This window comes from Canis lupus, chromosome 33 (genome assembly GCF_011100685.1).
Source record: "Canis lupus familiaris isolate Mischka breed German Shepherd chromosome 33, alternate assembly UU_Cfam_GSD_1.0, whole genome shotgun sequence".
NCBI classification, from domain to species: Eukaryota; Metazoa; Chordata; class Mammalia; order Carnivora; family Canidae; genus Canis; species Canis lupus.
The window spans coordinates 13,743,830-13,753,172 of record NC_049254.1 but is presented as its reverse complement, the minus strand read 5'-3'; the positions used below and the strand labels follow the sequence as shown (position 1 = coordinate 13,753,172).

General features: G+C 42.1%; 1 long non-coding RNA gene across 2 annotated transcripts; it reads left to right on the top strand.

The window, feature by feature from the left end:
- Positions 1 to 1,349: 1,349 nt before the first annotated feature.
- On the top strand, positions 1,350 to 8,265 carry LOC102154483. 2 transcript variants are annotated; one of them, XR_005383252.1, is made up of 4 exons: positions 1,350 to 1,364; positions 3,024 to 3,504; positions 5,195 to 5,402; positions 7,815 to 8,265. It is a non-coding gene; the product is annotated as an uncharacterized LOC102154483 (long non-coding RNA). The 2 variants fall into 2 exon arrangements; XR_005383251.1 differs by lacking the exon at positions 1,350 to 1,364 and adding an exon at positions 2,672 to 2,808.
- Positions 8,266 to 9,343: the final 1,078 nt, after the last annotated feature.

Below are 9,343 nucleotides of genomic sequence, written 5' to 3'. Positions count from 1 at the left end.
AAGAGTGTTCAGCCCCAGAAAAGAACATCAATGTCTTACTTGGAAATTAAACACACACACAAAAGGCCTCTTTGCTGCCCGTGTTGAGTTTGGCTTAACTGTAGAAAAGTTCATCACGCCTGAAAATATGGATCTTTGCCTTTGATCCACAGCAAGTGCTATAGAGGAGCAAAGATACACCTTCTGTCTGTGGGACAATGAATTGTCAAGGATTTCTGCTTTGGAAAGATCCACAAAAAACCCAAATGATTCTGCAGAGAGAGATCTCCAAGTTTGGACTGTGGGTTGCATGTCGGGTCCTACATCTCCTTGGCGTCCTCATCATCCTGGGCCATGTTTGTGACCTCAGGCGAGGCACTTAAGCCCTTTGTACCTTTATTTCTCCATTTGAAAATCAGGGATAATACTTGCCGCCTACTTAACCTCAAAGGGATATGCGAGGATTAGCTGGTTAAAGTTTGCCAAATGCTTGGAAATCAATGGAGGGAAAAATCTATATGTGTATGGAGTGTTATTATCATTCCTCTCTGTCCATCTTTTCTCTCTCTCCCTTTTCCTATCCTAGGAGACTTAGTGAGTATTACTTTAGGTTTTACTTTCAGCTGCTATTGTGCAAAATGCGCATCTCCTATTATTAAATGATTTGCTTGAAATTGGTCCTTTCTATACCATGGAGGGGAGGTTTCCAAACCAAAGCATCTCAGACTGACTGCCAATAAGCACCTGGCAAGGTTTGCTTTGGGCTTACCTCTGGAATCCACAGGAGGAAAAACCAACCATTTTAAGGTAAAATAGTATAATTTGGAAAGATTTACCAATTAGTGACTCAGAGCTCATGAAGAATAAAAATAAAGTTAATTTAGAGCCCTTGGTACAATCCTTAAAGAAATTCACCTTTTAATCAAAGCAATAATAATATTTTATATGTCACAAATATTGCCCCTCTGATTCTTATAGCCACCTGTAAAATGAATGTAACTCAACTTGGTCATCCTGTACTCATTTTACAATTCAAAAATTGAGATGCAAAGACCTTGAGTGATTTTCCCCAAAGTATTTAGCAATGAGAGGCAAAGCTGGGACTAGACTCCAAAGTCCTGTATCTTCTGGTCCTAAGGGCAGTAGATTTTCCCACCAGATCTTGCTGCCATCCTTTGGTTATGGCTCAAAGGATGTTAAAAGTCCAAATATTTTTACTTTGATACTCTTAATATGTGTTTCCCCCCCCACCACCCCCCACCCCCACACCAGCCAACAACTCCATTCTGACACAGTCTTCCTGGAGATAGCATCGGACCCCACAACTGAAGCTTCCGGTCCTATGAGACAACTCCCCCTCACCTCATATCCAATGGCAAGTCCAGGTAGTCACCGCTTCTGACAACCAGCTATAGCTTGGAGGTTCCGACGACCTCCTCCTTTGGTTTGATTAACATCCTAGAGCACCTCACAGAACTCAGAGAAACACTCTACTTACCATAGTGCTAGTTCATTATAAAAGGATATACTAGCTCAGGGGCAGCCAGGTGGGAGACCGGCATAGGGAAAGGTAGTGGGGAGGGGCGCAGAGCTTCCATGCCCCTTCCAAGCTCGCCACTCTCCCTGGCTCTCCCTGTGTTCACCAGCCAGGAAGCTTTCGGATCCTGACTCCTTGGGTTTTAATGGAGGCTTCAGTACATAGATATGATTTTTTTCAATCTTGGGCTGTTGGTGATTGAACCCAATCTCAGCCCCTCTCCCCTCCCTGGAGCTTTCATCACCTCTAATCACTTGGTTGGTTCCCCTGGCAACCAGCCTTTGGTTACTTAGGGGCTTTCCAAAAGTTACCTCATTAACAAGAGACACCTTTATTGATTTGATCACTTAGGAAATGCCAAGGGTTCTAGGAGTGCTGGGCCAGGAACAAAGGACAATAACCAAACATATATTTCTTAGTATAAATTACAGTATCACAGATATCCTTTACTTCGCAGGCCACTTGGGCTTGTGCAAAATATCTAATCTGATAAAGAACCTGCAGACAGCCTGGAAGACAACGCCCTTTCCCAGACCAGTTCTGTGTGCTGTGGGATCCCACCATACCCAATGCTCACTGCCTAACTCTACCCATGCTGTTGCTTTGCCATGTCTAGTGTGGGGAAAGCAGCTGGCGGATCAGGAATATTTGGGAGGCCCTAATGCAGAGATGGAAAACAGTTGTCATTGTTAGAACATACAGTGCAACTAAGTAAATCTTAAAGATCTTATTAGCTTTATCCAACAATTCATGAATTAGGCAGCATCCGATATATCAGAAAGAAAGAAGCTTCGTGAAGATATATAAAATGAAAGACTTTTATAGGCAGAAGGGAGTAATATCAAAGAAGTTGTCCTAGGCCAAAAAAAAAAAAAAAAAGATTGTTATTGTGAAGTTACTTTTTTTAGAAAGACAGCAGAGGTCTATCAAACATTTTACTTAACTAGTGCTCATCTGGCAGTTCCTGATTGACTGGTTTAAGATTCCATTTCTGGGAGAACTGAAACTCTAAGTCTTGGTTTGGTCACATGGAGCTTAGCCTAAGCAACTCCATTCTGGGCCTCTTGTCTTGTTTTTAACATCATCTTGTGGGATAATGAATGTTGTCATATGCCAACCGGATCCCTTTCTCAGAACCAAGGTCACAATTCCCCCAGATTCTAGGGAGCTCTTGGCTAAGCTCCTCTCCAAGAATTGGCAGCAGCCCAAGAGAAGTGCCCCCACCAAAGTCGCCCTCTCTTCCTGGTGCCAAGATGTTTAAGTTGAGGTGGGGGGAGGCATGGTCTGTGAAGGTAGGACAACATCAGGGCAGGACAACATCAAAAGATCATCTGATATTCCAGAACTCCTCTTAAACTTGGTTGGGGCTTTGCTGTAATTTCCTGACGGTTCTATTTCTTCCTAGGCCCAGCCCTTTTCCTCTCTCACCTCTCATGGTTATTGTTCTGAGAGCACGCTCTCGATAAACCTGCACACAATTCTAAGAATTTCAGAACCTGTTTCCTAGGGAACCTGACCTGCCACAGATGGTACCAGAAGGGGCCCAAGAAAGCAGACTTCAACCAGCTGGCAGTGATGACTTCATAATGGTGGAAGATAAAGCATTAATAGCCCTTATCATGTCCTTGTAGTAATCATTAAAACTTTCACCAGTGATGAATTGGGATAGGATACTGATGGAAGCAAATTGTACCAGCAAGTACAGTATTTCTGACGTTTGAGAGTTTTGTGGCAAATAGTAATTATAAGAACTTTAGAAATGACCCCTATTGCTATGGGCCATCCATGCATTAGAGGATGTCAATGAAAGGCTGAGGGCAACTAACTACCAATATAAGCAAAGTGTGAAATCCAGAGGGCCTACTTGGCAACATTTAAAGAGACTCCTATCTTCACCAAGACAGACAGCAGAAAAACTTGAGGATCAGGCCTGGCCTGATTTAAGTAGAAGAGTAGCAGAGTTCCATGGAGGCTGGAATTTCCCCTTGGTAAGTATCCTACACTAAGCTCATGGCCCTGTTTGGGAGGAGGGACACTCTGAGACTCAGAATGAAGAATCTAAACCAAGTCTAAAAATAGTCAGATTCCACTGGACTATCTGGTCCTAGAAAAAAAGGGGGAGATATTCTTTTTTTACCAAAGGCTAATCCTTCTTTCTTACTTGATGATGCAGAAGACTCTACCTTGCCAGGTAACATGCACTACTCATAATCCACCTTGCCTTCTCTTATAATCACCAGAAGAATAGCTTAGAGTCGAGTCACAATGTAACCCAACTGGGGAAGTGCTGGGATTACAAATCAGAGAAGGAGTTTATATATCTAAGTAGCTGAAGGATCTAGCCAACATTTCCTGGCACAGGACAGCAGGATGAATGGACTGGATTCTTGGGGGAGCTGGATAAAAGGGGATAGAATGTAAAGTTGGATAAAGAATAGTTTATAGATACTGGAGCACTTGCCCTTGATGCAGGATTTAAGATCCTAGCAAGAACCTCTGGAGACATGCCAAAATTCTTGTAGCCAATGATGGAGGAAGGGATGGAAAGGCTGAGGGAGAACAGCCGTATTGGCACGGCTATATCATGCAATGTCAGAAAACCTGTTAGCTTATCCTGTTCTGTGAACGACTTCAGAGGACATTCCATTTAGCAAAGAAAATGAGATTCTCTGCGGACACCAGCATTGTTATCATCTGTATGGTGGCTGACCTCTATAGACCAGGACTGACTTCGGAGGATGCTATTGCAGAACCGGCTCTTGGATAGCAAAATGTTGATAGACTCCTGGTAACACGTAACTATCAAAAGTAAAGTGAGCTCAATTCTTATAAAGAGTGGCAAGTTTGGAGCAAGGAGGCATGACTCATGTAGTGCTATGGAGATAGTTAATGGAATACAGCATTTCCAGGGTCAAGACACAATGACCAGGCAACAGTTATTTCTCAATCTATACAACAAAAGGAAACAAAGGCTAAGGGCTACTGACAATAAAATGTCAAAAAACGAAGTTTCTGCATCTGATCTAGTTGTCAATCCAGAGCCCATCAACTGAAAGAAAGGCTGGTTCTCATGAAAAATAATAATAATAATATTAATTAATTAAAAAAAAAAAGACCCTGCAAGATCATAGCAAGTACTATTGTAATGATTCTCCCCGTCTTTCTCCAGAGGGATCTACTGTCATCTGCCTAGGGTACCCTGTATTGGGGAAAGGCAAATGAATACTGAAACATTTCAAGAACTGTGTGTTGACACTGACACCCAGTTCATAGTAGGTCAGCTGAGCATCAGGTCCCTAAACTGTGGGTCATTTCTCTAGTCCCTGAATATACAACTGGAATAAGGGATTGATAGAACATTTATTTTGGTTCCTTAGTCTTTGGTATTTACCACAGCATCCCTATTTAATTCACCAGCCTTGTACCTACAAAAACCTGAAACATCCTGCAGTCGTATGACAGTGGACTCCCACAGATCAAGTAGTAGCCCAACTATTGCTGCTGTACCAAAAGCGGTATCTTTACTGGAGCAGATTAGTGTAGTTTCTAGTACACGGCATTCAGCCGTCGATCCACATACAAGATAAACGACAGTACATTCTTAGGATCTTGCTCCAGAGGTAAATTAACTCCCTCCTTCTCTCATAATATAGTGACCTACCTATTTGGGCATTTCAGGGAACCATTCACGTGTCCTTTTTGTTGGTGACATCATGTTAATCAGGTCTAATAAGCATGAAGTGGCAGGTATTTTGGAGGCCTTGGTAAGATACATGAGCTGCAGAAGGTGGAAAAGAATATTCTAATGAAGACCCAGGGAACGACCACATCAATGAAATATTCATCAGTCTAGTGATTTGGGACAGGCCAAGACATCTTCTTCAAGGTAAAGAACAAAGTATTGTGTATTGGCCTTTCTACACTAAGGAGGAAGCACAAAACCTAGTAGACTTCTTTAGGTTCTGGTTGTAGTACACATTTGGTTAATCATGCTCTCACCAAATATTTATTGCTGTGTTCAAAACTTAGCTAAAAACAGTAATTATTTTATTCACACTTTCTGTGAGGCAGGAATCCAGAAGGTCTCAGCTGGGTGGATCTGGCTTTGGTCTCCCATGTACTTGCAGTCCAACAGTGGTTGGAGTTCGAACAGTGGTGAGGGTGGCAGGCGGGGGGGTAACGGAGGGGATGATGAGAGAAAGGAGGGCTGTTGGTGAACTTCTCTCTCTCTCTCTCTCTCTCTCTCTCTTTCTCTTTGTATAACCTCAGCATATCTCCAGTCTGTCCATGAGGGCTAGGTTGGGCTTCCTCACAGCATAGTGATTGGTTACAAAAACATTCTCAGAAGGCCAAGTAGAGGGGCGCCTGAGTGGCTCAGTCCATTAAGTGTCCTGACTCTTGATTTCAGCTCAGGTCATGATCTCAGAGTATTGAGATCAAGCCCTGCATCTGACTCCACGCTCAGCAGGGGGTCTGCTTGAGATTCTCTCTCTCACTCTGCCCCTCCTTCTGCTCATACTCTCTCTCTCGTAAATAAATAAAATCTTTTTTTTTATAGAAGGCCAAGTAGAAGTTGCATAATCTTTACTAAGATAGTCTAAAAAATTATGCATTACTTCTGCTGCTCTCCATTGATTGGAGCTGTCACAAACTCCCACCCAGATTAAAGGGCAGGGGATGTAGGCACCACCTCTCATTGGAGGAGTATCAAAGGATTTGGGGATCATGTTTTTAAAATGTCACAGTGTGATAAATTGAAATTAGCATCAATTTTAGAAAAACCTGGACATGTACATTGTCTGCCCTACTACGTACATGTATAATAATACCACTCATCCTTTCAGGAAAGGATTTTTTTTTTTTAAGATTTTATTTACTTATTTGACACACAGAGACAGAGAGAGCGCACAAATAGGCAGAGTGGCAGACAGAGCAGCAGGCAGAGGGAGAGGGAGAAGCAGGCTCTCTGCCGAGCAGACAGCCCAACACGGGGCTCAAACCCAGGACCCTGGGATCATGACCAGAGCCAAAGGAAGACACTTAACCAACTGAGCCATCCAGGTGCCCCAGGATCTTTTATAAAAAGATTTTATTTATTTATTCATAAGAGATACACAGAGAGAGGCAGAGACACAGGCAGAGGGAGAAGCAGGCCTCCTCCGGAGAGCCTGATGCAGAACTCGATCCCAGGACCCCAGGATCACAACCTGAGCCGAAGGCAGACGCTCAACCACCGAGCCACACAGGTGCCCCAGGATTTTTTTTTAATTGAAGTATAGTTGACACACAATGTGGCATTGGTTTCAGCTTATAGTATAGTGCTTCAGTAACTCTAAAAACTAGCCCAGTAATTACGCCCAGTAACTCTAAACATTACCCCCCGTGCTCCCAAGTGTAGCTACCATCTGTCCCCTTACAATGCTGTTATGGTGCTATTGCCTATATTCCCTATGCTGGACCTGGAAAGGATGTTTGTTTTCTCTTTTCATTTTAGTTTCCTCAAGAGCAACATGGGGGATAGCAATTCTTTTTCAGTCAAACTCCACTGGATGCAAGGATTAGAGACTCCCTCGTGTTACCAAGGGTTCCCAGGGAAAAACCAAACCCAGGGTAGGAACGCCAGCTGCCCCAGAACTGGCAGTGGAGTCCCACTGGTCATGGAGTCCCACTCCAGTTCTCTGTATTTATCTGACTTGGCTACTCTTTTCCTTTCTGTTTTTCCCTTCTACTCCTTGCTCACTTTCTGCTGTCTCTGTCGTTTCCTTATCACTTCTTCTTTTTTTTTTTACATTTTTAAATTTTATTTTATTTTTTCATTTTTTTATTTAAATTCACTTTGCCAACATATAGTATAACACCCAAGGCTCATCCTATCCAATAGTTCCTAGTTTTTGCTCTCTTAGAACTTGAGCTAGCATCACAACCTTCTCTCTATACCAAGACATTTCCATTTAGCTCTCGCCACTGTCTTACTCTTCAGGAATTTCCTGGTTCACATGCCTCGGAATGTGACAATTTTCTGGTCTCATAGTAGATTATCTGTTTGGGTCACCTTTCTTGTTCACTTAGCAACCACTCTTGTATAAAAAGCAGTTCAGTCCTTAACGATTTTAGCCGGGAGGAAAAAGCAGTCAGTCATCAGTGATGGCTACATATTCATCAGCATAGTCCAGTGTAGATCCTGACTTCCAAGGATTGAGGTGTGGATCAATCAGAATAAAAAAAGTAAAAGGTAGTGTAAAATATAAAATTATTTAAAGAAGATACGATATTATGTCTTATTGTCTTTATTTCACAGGATTTTATTTTTTAAGTAATCTCTACACCCAGCATGGGGCTTGAACTCACAACCACCCCAAGATCAAGAGTCACACACTCCACCGATTGAACCAGCCAGGCACCCCTATTATGTTTGAAACATACATTCAAATGTGTCCCCGGATTCATTAAGAATCAATACATCAAGTTAACACCCTTGCTAATTAATCCAGCAGACTGTATTTATAGATTAATGTTTTGTTTCCATAAATGATTCTTGCAAGTGTTCTTCCCCGACATTCAGCTACATGCTAGCTGTGTCAGGATCTCTGAGCTGAAACGGAGTTCGTTCAAGTTTCGAGAAATTAGGTATGCAAATGAGTGCCATGCTAATATATAGGTTTTAGCATTGTATTTTCTTGGATTCTCTTTTAAAAGGGGGAAACAGAGATTATTCTGCGTTCGGTAATAAAGCATTGAAAATGCATCTGTTTCTAACTGCCTGTGGTGTCTGCTCAAATCTGTATTGGGAAATTACACTGTAAATGCTTTGTAGGCTTTTTTCCCCACTCATTTTCAGACTCACACAGTCTCTCACTTCTTAATCAATTCCTATTTTCTCAACACAGACTGCATTGCCACCAAGCTATCAAATAATAATTTTTTTTTAGAACTCAGAATGAAAAGAAAAAAACTTAAGCAAACAAACAAACAAGTGTGAAGCCCTGGAACCTTTGGTACCTGAACCATCACACCAAGGCATTCATCCCTCTGCAAGTGCCGGGTGAAATTCAGATAGGCACCTGATCCACTGATGGCAATTCTTTAATTCAAGATTTAAAAAAAAAATCTAAAATGAATTTCCTTTCCCTTGTCTTCAGGAAAGCCTGCAAATACCAAATCCAATTATGAGAGAGATTTAATTTCCCTTTTGGTATATGACACAGCACAACAATTATCTGTGGATGTTTAAAGAAAATTCATAAAGTAGAATTCTCCTGGTTCACACCAGATAAAGTCCCCGTGAAATGATGCCTCGGTTGGCGTCATCCGCTGACATTCATGCATGATTCAGCACCTCCAGACAACAATTTGAGGGAATCTGTTTTTCCATTACAAGCCAGGCTCTGTCTTTTTGCTAGAAACTGAAAGGATCAGAACTCCCAGCTTTTAAGGCTGGCTGCCTCCCGTGACACCCAGCACCCAGAAGCAATCCAGAGGCTCTTCTGGGTGTTTCTCTGCATGCTGTTCCGTAGCATCGCAGCGATGAGGCATCCAGGTGATTGACGGATTTCTCACTTGTCCTCTGGCTGCTTTTGCATCTGCTGAGAAAGCCTCTGTGTTTATATGCGTGATTAGGCTGAGAATTCTTGGGTCAACCACCCACAGATGGTATCAAAAATAATCAATCTTATTTGACTGTCTTAACATTTTGGCTATTTTAGTTGTTAAGGCAACCAGATCCAATGAAGTATTCACTCATCAATTTGATGTTCAGCAATCGTCTGTCACGGTTCTGAAGTTGGAGGGTAAAAAAATAATAAAAATCAACTGTCAAAATAGTTAATA